Source organism: Chlorocebus sabaeus, chromosome 21, assembly GCF_047675955.1.
Source record: "Chlorocebus sabaeus isolate Y175 chromosome 21, mChlSab1.0.hap1, whole genome shotgun sequence".
NCBI lineage: Eukaryota > Metazoa > Chordata > Mammalia > Primates > Cercopithecidae > Chlorocebus > Chlorocebus sabaeus.
In genome coordinates, this window is record NC_132924.1 from 14,820,338 (window position 1) to 14,836,487 (window position 16,150).

Below are 16,150 nucleotides of genomic sequence, written 5' to 3' on the forward strand. Positions count from 1 at the left end.
GGGAATGAAGATCATTGTAGGTGAGAAAATCCAGGGACATGTCCTGGGGATCTTGGCTGTGTCACCTACACAGATACTGAATTCCCTTAGAATGTGGGCAGGAGCTGGGGAGGTGATCCCAATCTCTCACTTAATGTGGGGTAGGTGATTCAGATTGATGTAGGTGGCAAGGATGGATCCAGGGTGAACCACCACATGGCATGTGCTTCAAGGCACATTTTATTTTTTTCATGTAGATGAAAAAGCAAAGCCATTTTGCAGTTTACATTCTACTCAAATACAAAAAGAAAAATAAATAGATTTGCTGGCGATCAGGAGTTTAATTGGCTAGTGGGGTCACAGTGCGTATAAACACTACAATTGTTTTGTTCCTTTGGATTTTGGGTTAAAAACTGCACTTTGCTTATTTTAGGGACTTTTAGGGATTTTCCAAGGCCAAAGTTGTGTACAAGCCAATCATATTACAATTGTTCTCTCTTTATCACTCTTAAAAATAATTTAATAGAAACTTAGAGAGCAGACTTGGGAATATAATAAAATTTGGCTCCTTTAAATTGAATACATATTTTCTAAACCTCAAATAGATACTTTCCAGAAAAGAACGGCTGTAATATGGCATTTATTGTTACAAAATTAGGCGGACCAAGAGGTCACTTGTAATATTTATGAGAAGTAGCTGAATCACGAATGGTTTCATGCCACCGGTAATATTAGGTAACTTCTTTAGTCCTGACCCAAGTATCAATCACTTTTCTGCTCCATCACCCTAGTCCCCACCAGCTCTGTGAGACAAGTGAGGGAGGGTTTTAGGTATCCCCAGTTTGCAGCAGAGGATACTGAGATCTGATGAGGTGTTTTTCATGTGCACTCTATAAAACTGTGCCACTGCTTGGCATTGTGATGAGCTCCATTCTCTTGAGCTCATCGTACGGTTAGTCAATGAGCTGAGAAGTGGAAAAGTGTGCTGAATCAGGACAGGATGATGCTGGGGAGCCAAGCAGGGTGATGCAGTCCTGTGGCAGGTATGTGGGGTGAGCCAGCCCACACCTGCCATGCCCTGATTCTTCATGTCTGGGTCCTTTCTCCAGGGCTACAGCTCACATTTGCGGTTGGCCTAAACAAAGTAAAACAGGTTAGAATGTGTCAGGTCCATAGCTTTACCTGAGGGGAGCTTGCAGGAAGTTCCAAGGCAGGGAAGCCTTGTTTCCTTCTCCAAACTCATTCTCACAGTTGTATTGTCATAGGAGTTGATCTCTCAACTGTGTACTTCCTATGTGTGCAGACTCAACATTTCCTAAACTGAACTCTTTTGGAGACGGTGTTCACTTGAGCTTCCAGAATTGTCTCCCAGAAACCCTATGTCCAGAGGCCAGCCAGTTGTCTCCTCTAGACTCCTAGACAGCTGCCCTGGTCTTGCCAGCCCTAGACCATTCCTCATAGATGAATCAAGATGACGTGTTTGCCGTCTCTGCAACGGATGCTCCTACTTCTCAATTACTTCAGACAAAAGTCCTAGAGTCAGCTGGTGATCCTCAGCCTCTGGAGACATTAGTGGTTCTGACACTTTTCTACAGTAGTATCCCCACTGAGAGGTGAGCAGGCATAATGTACCATTTTGGGTTTTTACCCTTCAGGGCTGGGCCTCAAGCATGATGTTGCTCTGAAGTTCAGTATTTTATTTTTAAAATTCCATGTTACTGCAAGGCATATGCATGTTTGATTCAAAATGTAAATTTATTTCTATTTGCAATATTGGGAAACTAAGTAATTCAGATGCATTCTCCTTGGCAAAATATAAGAAACATTTGGCTGGGCACGGTGGCTCATGCCTGTAATCCCAGCACTTTGGGAGGCCAAGGCAGGTGGATCACAAGGTCAGGAGTTTGAGACCAGCCTGGCCAACACGGTAAAGCCCCATCTCTACTATAAATTCAAAAATTAGCTGGGTGTGTTGGTGGGCGCCTGTAATCCCAGCTACTTGGAGGCTGAGTCAGGAGAATCATTTGAACCTGGGAGGTAGAGGTTGCAGTGAGCCAAGGTCATGCCATTGCACTCCAGCCTGGGTGACAGGGCGAGACTCCACCTCAAAAAAAAAAAAAAAAAAAAAAAAAAAAAAGAAACACTTTATGAAAGGTGTTGGAGGACTAACAAATTGCAGAGAACAAAAAGCCAACACCCGGGGGAAGAAGTAGACAAGGAAGGCAAGCCAGATTTAGGGATGCTTTTCCTCTTCAGTTTCTGTCAATTCCAGAAGGGTTGGAGGGTGGAGGTGGTGAAAAGCCTTATCATGGCTGGTCACTCCTCCCACCCCAAGCTTGGGGTGAGCTCTGAAAGTCTGGGCCTTAGGGGTGAGGGCAAACTCAAAATGGGCCAGTTATCCCTGGGACTGAAACTCATCTTTGAATCATCTCAGTCCACGATTGAAATAAAACTGTCTGCAGGTGGCTAGTGTGCTGGCCACCTGCCAGAAGTGGAAGCAAATAATAACTGAGAAAGCAGATTATTGTACAGTCTTTCATATACAATTATAGTCAGTGAATCAAAAACAACCAGGTGTACGCAGGCAGAAAACTATGAGATCTAAAGAAGAAAGACATCACAGAAAAGAGTCATACAAGGAACTTATGGAATGTGATCATAATATATTGACTAAAAATAACTATGCTAATATGCCTAAGAAAATAAAAAACAAAACTGAGAACAGAGTGTTTGAAGAAAGTCCCAAGGGGACATTCTGTGATTTAACAAATCCAGAAGAAAAACTAACTCAAAGGATGAGTTTAGCAAGAAGTTAGATACAGTTCAAGCAAAAAAGGATTAAAAAATAGAGAAAAGAACATGGGAGACATATTGGTTATTTGAAAAAGATCTAACATACTTGTAATGGGACTCACACAATGAGGGGAGAGAGAGAGAGGAAAGAGAAAGAGGAGAGGGGAAGTGCCAGAGGGGGAGTGGGAGAGAAATAATGCCTAGAATAAATGTAAGAATCACAAGTGACTACTTTGCTTGCATCTGTGTAAGTACGATTGGAAATTTTGGTGAAATGGATCTTTTTTTGGAAAACAGAGTTTACCAAAATCAATTCGAACAGCAATGAAATGTTTAAACAGGCCCATCGCCACAGTAAACTAGATAAAATTATCAAGGAATATTTTGCATAAAAACATCAGGCCCAGATAGTCTTTCAGGGGAATTCAACCAAACTTGTAGAAACCAGAAATGCTCAAAATCTCTATGAAGAAAAATGGGAAATGTTCCTGAAAAATAGAAAATAAATTTGAAAAACAGATATCCTTGTATTTTTCTGTGATGTGTAAATGTCATAAAAATGACACTCCCTGTTTCTTTATGAATTTCATGTAATCCCAACAAAAATACCAATAAGCTTTTGCCCTTGGACTTAGGCAAGTTGATACTAACATTTGTACTGGAAAATAAACACACTTGAATAACTAGGCAAGTACTGAAAGGGAAGAATTATAAGGGATTATTACTTCAGCAAACATTACAGCAAAGCCACAGAATGAAAATGCTGTGCCACTGGTGCATGTAGAGTAGCAGATTGGCAGGTCAGGTTGAAAACTGTAGACATTGGTCCAATTACACATGAACGTTCAGAATATGATCGTGGCATGTCAAATTACTAGACAAAATTGAACCTCTTCATTAATGGTGCTGGGCCAGCAGGACAGTCATTAGGAAACAGATAAAATTATATTCATTCTTCATTCTATACATACGAGATAAACTCCAAAAGGTTCAGAGATAATGAGCGAAAAGATACAATAATAGAAAATAATGTGTGAAAAACTTCAAAACCTCAGCATAGGGAAAGACTTTCTAGCAACAACTTAATCTACAGGCGACAAAACAGTGAGGGATTGATTAATTTGACTTCTTAAAAAGAAAAATATGTTCATGGCAAATGACATCAAGAATACTCTTGAATCAATCTTTATAATATATATCACAGATAAGGAAACTAATATCCCTGATGTATAAAGGACATTTAAAATTGTGAAAAAAAATCTAAAAGTCCTATAAAATGGGCAAGGTATATATATATATATACACACACACATATATATGAGATGTAAAACTATATTTTTTAAAACATGAAAAGATGCTTAAACATCATGCATAATAAGAGAAATGTACATTATAACAATATCAATGCACAACTGCACAGATAGGCAAGATTTCAAAAGCTTGACAATAAATTGTTAGCAAGTCTCTAGTGAAGTGGGTACTCATACTTTACCAGTGGAAAAGCTAAGTGAACAACCCTTATGGAGGGGGATTTGGCAATATCTAAAAAAGAAAAAAATATGTATTTATCCTTTGACCCAGTAATCCTGTTTCCTAGAAATACACTCTAAAAACACACCTTTAACAGTACAAAAGTACATATGTACAGATTATTAAAAGCATTGCTTATACTTGCAAAATATTGGAAATTACCTAAATGTCCAAATATAGAAGAGTAGCTAAAAAATGACACTTACACAAAAAGAACAATACACAGTTGGATAAGAGAATAAAAATGATCTCTATGAATGACTTCATAGTGTTTTCTGAGAGATACTGCTAATTAAAATAGGCAAAGTGTCAAAGAGTACATATAGTATGCTACCTTTGTAAAGAAAGAGAGGGAAATTACAAAATATATGATATCTTCCACTTTTAACAAAACACTAGAAGGATAAACCAGAAGACAAGAAAATTGATTATTAAAAGATGTAGGATCAATGGTGTTGAAGGGCCAGAGTAGAGTTACTTTTCTAGGTATGTCAAACAGTTTTGAGTTTGGGAAATATGTTAATATTGTATATATTCCAAAATCACATTAAATTGACAATTTTAAGGAAAACTAAAACTGAATACAAATAGCAATGGATGAATGTAACTCTCCTTTATAATCTCAGTGAAGGGGAACATCAATTGCAAGTAACTGGAAGTAGTTTGATTACAAAACTGTATTCTTCAGAATACGACCTTTAATCAAATCTTGCGCTCTCAGTAGTAGGTTAATGTTTTGTATGACATGTTTATAGCAATTCTGAAACTATTTTAATGTAGATTAGAGCAAATTATTACAAGTGTTAATATTTTTGGAAGTCAGAGTTCTCATTATAAATTGCTCAAAATTGGCCAAGGGCAGATGGATATCAAGCATCTTTGGATCAGGATACCCTGAGAAGATATGAAATATCTTATCTGTATTGTTCAAATTGTCAATCTTATGACAAGAAACTATTCTAGATTAAAGAGGGACAAAGACAAAAGATAAATGGAATATGGCATTGCAGACTGAATCCTGTGGTGGGGGAAAATATGCTATAAAGGATAATTGACAATATTAAAATATTAAATGTAGACTATTTAAAATTGTATATCTGTAATAAATTTCCTGAATTTTTAAACTTTATTTTAGTTATGTAAGAAAACATCCTCACTGAAAATGTATACTGAGGTATTGATGAGTCGTGGGGCATAATGAATGCAAGTACTTTTAAACTGCTCACGAAAAAATATCTACAAAGACAAGGAAAAGAATGATAAAACTAATGTGGCAAAATGTTTAAAGTAAAAGGAATACAATATTTCTCTGTACTAGTATGCAACTTTTTAGTATGTTTGAAATTATTTTTAAAGTTAAAAAGTTACAGACAGTAAGTAAATTTCTCTTCAACAATGACATAGAAGTCACGAGAGGTTGCTGCAAATGTGTTCATTTTTATGGCTGAATAGTATTCCATGGTGACTCATAAGTGGGAGCTAAGTTGTGAGGATGAAAGGGCATAGGAATGATACAATGGATTTTGGGGACTTGGGGGGAAGGGTGGCGGGGGGCGGTGACGGATAAAAGGCTACAAATTGGGTACAGTGTATACTGCTTGGGTGATGGGCGCACCAAAATCTCACAAATCACCACTGAAAAACTTACTCATGTAACCAAAAACCACCTGTTCCCCAGAAACCTATGGGGAAAGAAAAGATGTCAGGAGATGGTAAATGTCCTTAAATTGTGTAAAGGTCTCTTGCACTGTCTGGCAAGTGGTGAGGTGCAAATTACTATGAGACTTTTACCAAGTCAGGAATACCTGCTACAATCTCTAGGGTAACCACTAAAAAGATAGAAAAGAATATCTAATTACAAAAATAGTAGAGGCAAAAATGGGATAAAAACCACTCCATCAATTCAAAATAAGGCAAGAAGAAAAACTGAAGGTAAGACAGAGCAGGTGGAAATCGTAATATAAAGCAAATAGTAAGATGGCAGATGTAAAATCAATCATATCAGTAAACACACTAATTATAAAGACTCTAAATCTTTAAAATGTCTGTCTATGCTTAGATGTAACCTAACTATATGCTGCTTTCTTCTAAGATTGCAAATAAAAAGATGAAAAAAGCTGCAGTCTTGTTGAATACTTGGAAGTGGATTATAGATTCAAATTAGGTAATTTGAGGAGATGTTCATAAAGAAAACATTGATAGCTACTGATGTAGTTAACATGCCATACCATTTGGTTCATTACAATAAAAGACAATTCTATATTAGAAAGTCAGTGATTCACCATATTAACATAAGAAAGGAGGAATTATATATTATCATTTTTATCACTGGAGAAAAAATTTTGATAAAATTCAATAATTGTTTATGATAAAAATCCTAGAAACTAGAGAAAAAATGAAACTTTATTTGATAAAAGAAGCTTACAAAAATTTTACAGCAACCATCATAGTTACTGGTGAAATGTTCAAAGTTTTCCCTTGGGTACTGGGAGGGAGACAAGGCTGCCTTCTAGCACTAAACTTCTCAACATTTTACTGGGGCCTCTAACAACTGTAGCAAGGCAAGTAAAAGAAACGATAGTTGCATGCATTGAAAAGGAAGAAACAAAGCAATTCTCATTCTGAGATAACACAATTATGGATATAGAAAATCTAGAGGAATCTTCAGGTAAATTATGAGAATTAATAAGTGAATTTAGGAATATTTGCTTCACATCACTGGATAGAAGTCAATATAAGCAAATCAACTACAAAAAGACAAATTAAAATTTAGATAACCTACATAACACCATAAACATACCACTTTCCCAGGAAAAAAATCTAATCGATGATATGAATGTCTCTACACAGAAAACTATAAAATGTGATTGCTATTAACTAATGCATACTAAACAAAATAGGCATGATTTATATTTATGCATTGGATTATTTTAAAAATTGAAATGTTGGAATATTTTGAAGTTATCCACAAGTTGATATGCAGGTTCAATATCTCAGTAGGTCTTTTTGGGGTATAAACTGACAAAATGATTTTATAATTTGAATAGAAATACACAAGGCCTAGAGCTGTCAATAGAATATTAAAAAGAGCCAGCGCATCAGGAGGACATACTCCATAAACATACAGATTTACGACATACAGTTGTAGTAGTTTCAGCAGTATTGCTTTCCTGAAAGTAGAGCAGAAAAGACAAAATGCACACACATAAGAATGTGTGTGTGTGCTGTGTTTTGCAGATGCTTTTTTGTTGTATATAACAAAAGTGAGCCTAAAGAACAGTGAAGAAAAACGTGTGTGTTTTTGTTTTAAAACAAAAAACTAGATTCGATTTTATATCCACATGGAAAATAAAGAAATTCTCTTCTTACCTTAGATGAAAATAAATTCCAGGTGGACTACAGGTCTATATGAATGGTTAAAAAAGACTTCTAGAAGGCCATCTAGCAAAGTATCTTCATGTTCTTTGGGCAAGGAAAAATTTATTGATACATACATTTTGCTAAATATAAATGATAAAAATAGAAAAATTGAGTACATTAAAATTAAGAATGCCTGTGTACCAAATGACATCTATAAGTAAGTGAAGAGGTACAATAAATGGTTTACATTCAAAATATATGAAGTATATCTGCAAATTAATAAGGAAGACACATAAATAGAAAACCAGAGAATGGACAAGTATACATGTTACATAAAAGGATATTCCAATAAGCACATGATATGAATCCTTTATAATTTATCAAAATATTAATAATTAAAGTACGATGTGGAATCCATTCACAAAACCAGAATACCAAGCTAAAGAAGATGAAATAAAACTAAGCATTGATGGAGATGTGGAGCAACTGGAACTCTCCTGCATGGCTGGTGGGAGTGTAAATTAGCAGGAACACACTGGAAAATTGCTTGGAAGCATCTACTTAAACGGGGTATTTGTATATCCTACGGGCCAGCAATTCCATTGCAAGGTACATAAGGGCAGAGACGTGTGCATATGTTCAACAAAAGACATGGATGGAATGTTTACAGTCAAAAATTGGAAACAAGCCATCTTCATATGGAGGATTAATAAGTAACTTCTGGTCTACTTGTAAGGTTGAACCACATGGTTGAACCTCATATGATGCTGAGAAAAGAAGCCAGACATCAAAGAAAACATATTGATTCATTTTGTAGAAAGCTCAAAAAGCAGTAAGGCAATGTGAGGTGCTGGAAGTCAGGAGGGTGGTTCTCTTTGGGAATATGGAGCTAATGACAGCGAGGGGCTGTGAAGAGGCCTTTTGAGGTGCTGCTGATAGTCTAGAAAGGCTATTGTTTTCTGTTACATGTTATATTTCAGTAAAGAAGAAAAAGATGCCTTTCTTCAAAATATTTAAATAAAATTAATAGGCTAAAAAGATAGGTCCATATTTAGGGGCCTAAAAGCGGCAAGGGATTTCATGCGGTCTGAAATTTCCCTGGGAACTTTCATATTCCTCTGGCCATTCCTTGGATGACTCAGTCATGCAATGTTCACGCAACACAGTGCAACTTGCTAACGTCTACCATCGGAGTGGTGGAGCCATGGGGCTGCCCATAAGAGCGTGTGTCTGGTTCATGGTTAGTGACCCATGAAGCATGATGGGAGATCTACGTCATAGAGTTGTAACAAGCTGAAGTCTATAGAGAATCACGAGTTCACAGGGCATTTCTGGAATTAGAATCCTTCTTAGACTCTCTAGAATTCAATAAACCTGAAAGAGTAGCCTCAACAAAGACATGTTGTGTTATCAGGTGGATTGAGCAGGAAATGGATTAGGGAGCCAAAGAGCAGACAAACTCAGCAGCAGTCACAATACCAGTTGTGTGGGCACTGCTTGTCAGCCACAGGGTGCTAAAACATCCAGGGTTCTTGCAGGAGAGCTGGAGGGAGGGAGTTGATGGTCTGGTCCCATCCTCCATAGGAGATTCATGACCTTAGAGAGACACCACCTTTCCGCCTCTGCTCCAACTTCAGCCACTCTGCACCCACTCACTATGCAGAAATGACACACTAATTATGTTCTCAGACTAGCAATGCTCGCACATCTTTGTGCACAATTGCCGGGAATGCTTCCTCATTCAGTTTATAAGACTTAGCAAATGTCTATTTCAATGCAAGTGTCCCTCTCCTTCTCCTGGTAGAATGAGGCTCCTACATTCTCTAGGAAAGGATGAACTAGCTAGTGAATGTTCTGGAGTCTAGAAATAAGCCTTGTTAATTTTTATTTGTTCTCGATGTAGGAGGTGTTCAATGCATGCATTTGATAAAAGATTATGAATAAGAAATAAAATAGAGGCATATTCAAAGTTAAATGTTTCTTGTTAGATTTATAATTTTTAAAGTCTTACATCACTATTCATGCATAAACATTACTTATAATTTTAAAATCTCTGCCCAAATCATTAGCTATTTTATCACAATGCAGTTTCTAAAGTAATTAAATGGGGGAAATTTTATATGTTTATTTGAAACATTGAGCTGAATTCTTCATAAAATAGACATTTCAATTGTTTTAGAGAAAAGTAGAAATGAAAGTTTAAGTGCAGGATTTTAAAACAACTGAAAGGTTGGCACAGGCTAAAAATGATGTTGATTTATTTTACTTTAACAACATTAGATTAGGTGATTTAATAATTGCAAAGTTTTGTAACGCAGATAGAAATTTAGCACTGTGAAATAAACTGTTCAGGTGAACGTGAACTCCACAGCCTTAATTTGATATTGAAAAAGGATGTGTTCTGTGAGGCTCCAAGATTGTATGCTGCATCTTAGGTCTCTGAGCTGAACTTCACATAAATGAATCTGAGGCCATAAGCAGTGGCTCATGCCTGTAATCCTAGCACTTTGGGAGGCCAAGGTGGGTGGATCACTTGAGACCAGGAGTTCGAGATCAGTCTGGACAACATAGTGAGACACTGTGTCTTTAAAAAACAAACAAACAAACAAAAGAAATCAGCAGGCCATGGTGGTGTGTGCCTGTAGTCCCAGCTACTCACGAGGCTGAGGTGGGAGAATCACCTGAGCCCAGGAAACAGAGACTACAGTGAGCCATGATCATGCCACTGCACTCCAGCCTGGGCCATAGAGTGGGAACCCAGATCAAAATCAAAAACAAAAACAAAAGAATCTGAGTCTGTGTGTGCAATTGGAGGTGATATGTGGGAGTAGCCAGTAGATTCCAGAAAAGAAAATACTGATTTTTCTTAAAGATTTCTTTTGGTTTTAATTCAATTTTTAGAACACATTTTAAAGACACAAAAATTTTTTTCGTTTTAAAAATTACTTATCAATAGTCTTATCTATCAGGGGAAAGGGGAGGAATTAATCTATTTATAGCAAATTGTGTTAGGTTTTATAATTCTGTTATTCCAGAGGATAAGTGTGTATCAAAGGCACTGGAGTCAAGAGGACCCAGGTTTGATCTGACACGCGCTCAGCATGGTTTTTCACTCTGGGTCTCCATTGCTTCATCCTGGCAGTGGAGCCGGCCGTGTTCACACGGCAGAGTGCTGGGGGAGGGAGGCAGAGCTCCTGACTGCTGCAGGTGGGCTCCCAGGGATCTAGGCTCCCTCCCTCCTCCAACCAGATGTGTGAGCAAGAGGCAGAGAAAAGTCCTACAGCCCCTTCCCCTGGATGCGGGGTCTCGGCTGTGGGCTGATGTCGGAGAGGCTGGGCTTCCTTCTGTTACCTTCTCCCCTTCTGCGTGGGGAGATAAGAGGGAGACAGCACACCCTGATCCCCCGGGCACGCCGGTTAAGGAGCGGCCTCTGACTGAGGCTGTCCACAGAGGCAACAGTCGTGGCCCGTGGGTGTCATGGGCTCATCAATCTGACTTGCTGCTGCCCTTCCTCTAGGGGCGTGACCAAGATCAGAAAGATGGATACTCGCTCCACCCACCATACAGCCCTGCAGGCAGGAGAGCAGAAACTCCTTCCTTTGAGGGCTCTGTGGAGTGGTGTGGCCCATTGGTGAAGCTCGGGGGGCAACCTGCTTGTGTTTAGCCCTGGTCCTGCCTCATCAGAGGCAGGTATGACACAGGTAAAGACCAGCACCTGGGCATCTCAGCAATGCTGGCGTTGGAGGTTGCTGGGGTTGTCTGGAGTGTGTGTGAGTGAATGCACGCCAGCCCGCAGCCCTGAGCCTTAGTCGTGGGCAGCGCGCAGTCCATGGGGAGCATGAAGATGAGGGAATCCCTGCCCTAGCCCTCAGTAAGGGCACAGGTGAGGCACTCAGTTCACCTCAGTAGCTATTGCTGTTATCAATACCTGTGCATTTTAATGGATGTAAAATGTGTGCTGAATTTTAAAATGGTAGGTGCACAATATAATTTTTATAATTGCTTCAGAATATTTAATAGGGTTAACACCTATTAAATAGTTGGCGAGAATGTATCTCACCAAAATTTGAATTAAATACCTATATTTGGCAGGGCGCGGTGGCTCATGCCTGTAATCCTAGCACTTTCGGAGGCCGAAGTGGGCGGATCATGAGGTCAGGAGATCCAGACCATCCTAGCTAACACAGTGAAATCCTGTCTCTACTAAAAATACAAAAACTTAGCTGGGTGTGGTGGCGGGTGCCTGTAGTCCCAGCTACTGGGGAGGCTGAGGCAGGAGAATGGCCTGAACCAGGGAGGCAGAGCTTGCAGTGAGCCGAGATTGTGCCACTGCACTCCAGTGTGGGCGACAGAGTGAGACTCCATCTCAAAAAAAACCAAAAAAACAAAAAACCAAAAACAAAAAAACCCCACAAAAAACAAAACAAAACAAAACAAAACAAAAACAAACCCCAAAACCCAATATTTATATGTAGCCAAATTAGGTAAATTTTTTTTTTTTTGAGATGGAGTCTCCCTCTGTTGCCCAGGCTGTAGTGCTATGGAGCAATCTGGGTTCACTGCAACCTCTGCCTCCTGGGTTCAAGCAATCGTGCTGCCTCAGCCTCCCAAGTAGCTGGGTCTACAGGCATGCATCACCACACCCGACTAATTTTTGTATTTTTAGTGGAGATGGGATTTCACCATGTTGGCCAAGCTGGTCTCAAACACCTGACCTCAGGTGATCCACCTGCCTCAGCTTCCCAAAGTCCTGGGATTACAGACATGAGCCACTGTGCCCAGCCAGAAGTAGGTAATTTTATTCATAAGAGACACACTTGTTAGGTCCTGAGGAGGCTCTGAGTTATTGGAGGTAGCACAGTGACCTGTCTAGAGTCTGGGGACTGCAGGGTCCATGCTCAAGGAGTGTCAGGCATGGGGCACAGAGCTGAGCCTGGGCACAGAGACCATGAGCAAAAGAGCAGCCAGTGGCCGCTGAGTGGGTCTGGCCAGGCCATGGAGCCACAGGAGATGGGATGAGCCAGGTGGGGTTTCTAAAATTTGTGTTTAATGTTGCTTGCTTAATTTCTACAAGGGAAAAGAGGAATTGCAAGCCAGTTATTTATCACTTTCTTCCTCTTTTTAAAAAATATGTAGCTTAAAAATTACTCTGGTAGTAACTCATAAATAACTCATAAATAAGGACCTTTTTGGTGAACCTTCTTCTAGTATCTCTGCTATGGATGTTTTGGAATAGTTATTTATATATCTGCATAATTTTATTCTACATATATCTACAAATGTGAACCACATAGTTAAAATTATATAAAACACATTTATATATGTTTTATCATGTATATAATCTATATTCTAATTTTCTACAAATACGTGGTATTATTCATTTTTCACATTATTATAAAATATTTGCTAGAATATATTTTCCCTGCCACATAACAGCGGCACATTGTTACATGTACTACAGTGGGTTGAACCTCTTCTCTTGTGTGGAACATTTATGCTTTTTCAGTCGTTCACTATTATGCACGTAAATCTTTCCTTTTTCTTTTCTCAGGAAGTATCCTAGGATAGAAGCTTCCCGACGCTGTGATGGGAATCAAGTTGTGAATGTTACGAAGGTTGTCACAGCTTGCAGCTTCAAGCTTCTTCAGAATACAAGTGGGCTTGGCCCTGCTGCTGGCCACTGGCACCACAGGCAATGATCTGGCCTGGAGGGTTCCCAGCCCAGGCTTTGTATAAGGGACAGGCCCAGGGAGGCTGGTGCCCTGCTGTGAATGTCACCACCACAGTCATATTCACTGTGATGAATAACCCATGAGCCCATGGCACACAGCCCCGGCAGCCCTCGTGTGGTATGCCCCAACTCCACCCTGCACCAGTTCACTACCTGCTTCCATGGGCTCTGCCTCAGCCTGCGTCTGCGTGAGCCAGGAGAGCCAGAAGCCGTTTGTGCTTCCTCCTCTCCTCAAGGACATGTTCATTGCAGCACTATTCACAATAGCAAAGACATGGAATCAACCTAAATGCCCATCAATGATAGACTGGATAAAGAAAATGTGGTATGTATACACCATGGAATACTATGCAGCCGTAAAAAAGGAATGCGATAATGTCCTTTACAGGAACATGGATGGAGCTGGAGGCCTTCAAGGGTCTGCTGTCCACAGACCTGGTTCCTGGTGCTGGGGAAGGTCCTTGCTAAGCGCTGCGTGTCCTCCTATGTGCTTGGCAGCCCAGCACTGGCTCTAGGGAGCATCCTTCCCTGGCCTGGGGCCCACCTCAACACTCCGAATGTACCTGAGAGCTTAGATGCAGCCCCTGAGGTCAGGCCAGTGTGCTCCTCATACCATCTCTTTTGTCATAGACCTGGACCTGCCTCAGATCTGTCTCCTCCCTGTCCTTAAATCAGGAGCTCCCAGGTGCTCAGGGCACATCTCCGGCTTCCACCACTGCAGACACTGCCCCATTCCCATCTCTGATACCTGCTGAACTTCCTCCAAGCAGAGCCAGTTTCCACTGTAACATGAGGCGGCGCCCTGCAGAGGGCGCTCGGAAGTGGAGTACCCTTTAGAGACACGCTGAATTGGCAGAATGGTAGGGAGATTGCTTCCTTGCAAAGTGAAATAAGGATTTTTATTTCGTCCTGGCTATACATAAAGTCAAAGCTGTTCTTGAATAAATAAGTGTTTTCCTGAGGTATATAGTCTTATAATCATCATTCTAAGTAATTTTATATTAGGTTCTTAAGTTGCTTTTACTACAGATTCTTCTACATTAACCATAATGTTGTGACTAAACATGTTTGTGCATATACATTTTCCACATTTTGCTTGTCTTAGAATAGAGCCCCAGAAGATGCTTAAATTGTGTCATCCTTCAGAGTTATTGCCCAATTGCTTTCAGGGTGGTTGGTGCCAATTTACCCTGCCATCCACTCTGCAATGTATGAAGTGCCACTTCCACCATAGCCTTGTCAGCTGCGAGTATTCCATTTTTAGAGCGTTTTGTTAATTTAGTCAGTAAACTAAGTATAAATCATTGATTACTAAATTTAAAGAGAGGCTTTTATGAAATGAAAATTTTGAAGTCTAGCTATTGGCCACCCATCAAAGGAACCTGTTATATACTTACATTTTCTACAAATAATCTTGAGATGTTATTTTTACTTCGTACCCTTTAATTACTACATCAAATTATATCGTGGTTGTCAGCATATTTGACACAAAACACGTTTTAAAATTTGGTGATTTGCTTACGAAGTTTTGAGGAAAAAAGTCACTTTAGCTTAAAATATAAATGGAAACATGGCATGTCGAACTGTGATGAACAATGAATTTCCCATGAACAGCTTGAAATAGTATCAAAAACTTGATCTCATTTTCAAGGCAACTGCCATGGGCTTTCTGGAATTGATTTAGCAGTTCTTTGAAATGTTTAGCCCTTACGTTGAGAACATACATAAATACCCACGTCAGAAACGTCATGGCTAGAACAAAGAAATCAAGGCGCAAAAATAGTGTTCTTGGAGAAGTCCTTCGATGCAAACATTACCACATTTGCTTCAATATTTACGTTTGCTCTAAAAACCTCTTTTGAGGGAGATCTGGGGAACTCAGACCCCATTGCATTTGGCAGTTGTTTGCCGTGTTTCGTAGGGCTATGTTTTAGGAACAATTCTGTGTTGTGCCTTCTCTTGGAAATGAGCATTCCTCTGAAAACAGAGCAAGTCTTCCCCTTTAAAGTATTTTATCTGGTACATATTTTTCCTTCGTGAACCCAAGTGCTCCTCTTTTTCAAACATTTATTTTAAGTTCATAAGTGCAAGTGCGGGGTTGTCACATGGGTAAACGTGTGTCATGAGAGTTTGTTGTACAGTTTATTTCATCACCCTGGTATTAAGCCCAGTACCCATTAGTTATTTTTCCTGATCTTTTCCGTGCTCCCACCCCCCAACCTCCAAAAGGCCTCAGTGTGTGCTGTTCCCCTCTATGTGTCTATGTGTTCTCATCATTTAGCTCCCACTTAAAAGTGAGAACATGTGGTATATGTTTTTCTGTTTCTGTGTTAGTTTGCTAAAGATAACAGCCTCCAGCTCCATTCATGTTCCTATCTCATTCTTTTTAATGGCTGCATAGTATTCCATGGTGTATATATTACATTTTCTTTATCCAGTCTATCATTGATGGGATTTAGGTTGATTCCATGTCTTTGCTATTGTGAATAGTGCCGCAATGAACATATCCGTGCATGTGTCTTTATAATAGAACGATTTGTATTTCTTTGGCTATATACCTCGTAATGGGATTGCTGGGTCAAATGGTATTTCTCTCTTTAGGTCTTTGTGGAATCGCCACACTGTCTTCCACAATGGTTGAACTAATTTACACTCCCACCAACAGTGTATAAGTGTTTCTTTTTCTCCATAACCTTGCCAGCATCTGTTATTTTTTGACTTTTTAAATAATAGCCATTCTGACTGGTGTAAGATGTT

At 39.5% G+C, this 16,150-nt stretch overlaps 1 long non-coding RNA gene across 1 annotated transcript in view; it reads left to right on the plus strand.

The window, feature by feature from the left end:
• The window catches only part of LOC119622872 (uncharacterized), a 50,130-nt gene extending 35,783 nt beyond the window's left edge, over positions 1-14,347 (plus strand). Inside the window, exon 5 of the long non-coding RNA XR_005239420.2 lies at positions 13,214-14,347. This is a non-coding gene — a long non-coding RNA (uncharacterized lncRNA). The remainder of the gene's footprint in view (positions 1-13,213) is intronic.
• Positions 14,348-16,150: the final 1,803 nt, after the last annotated feature.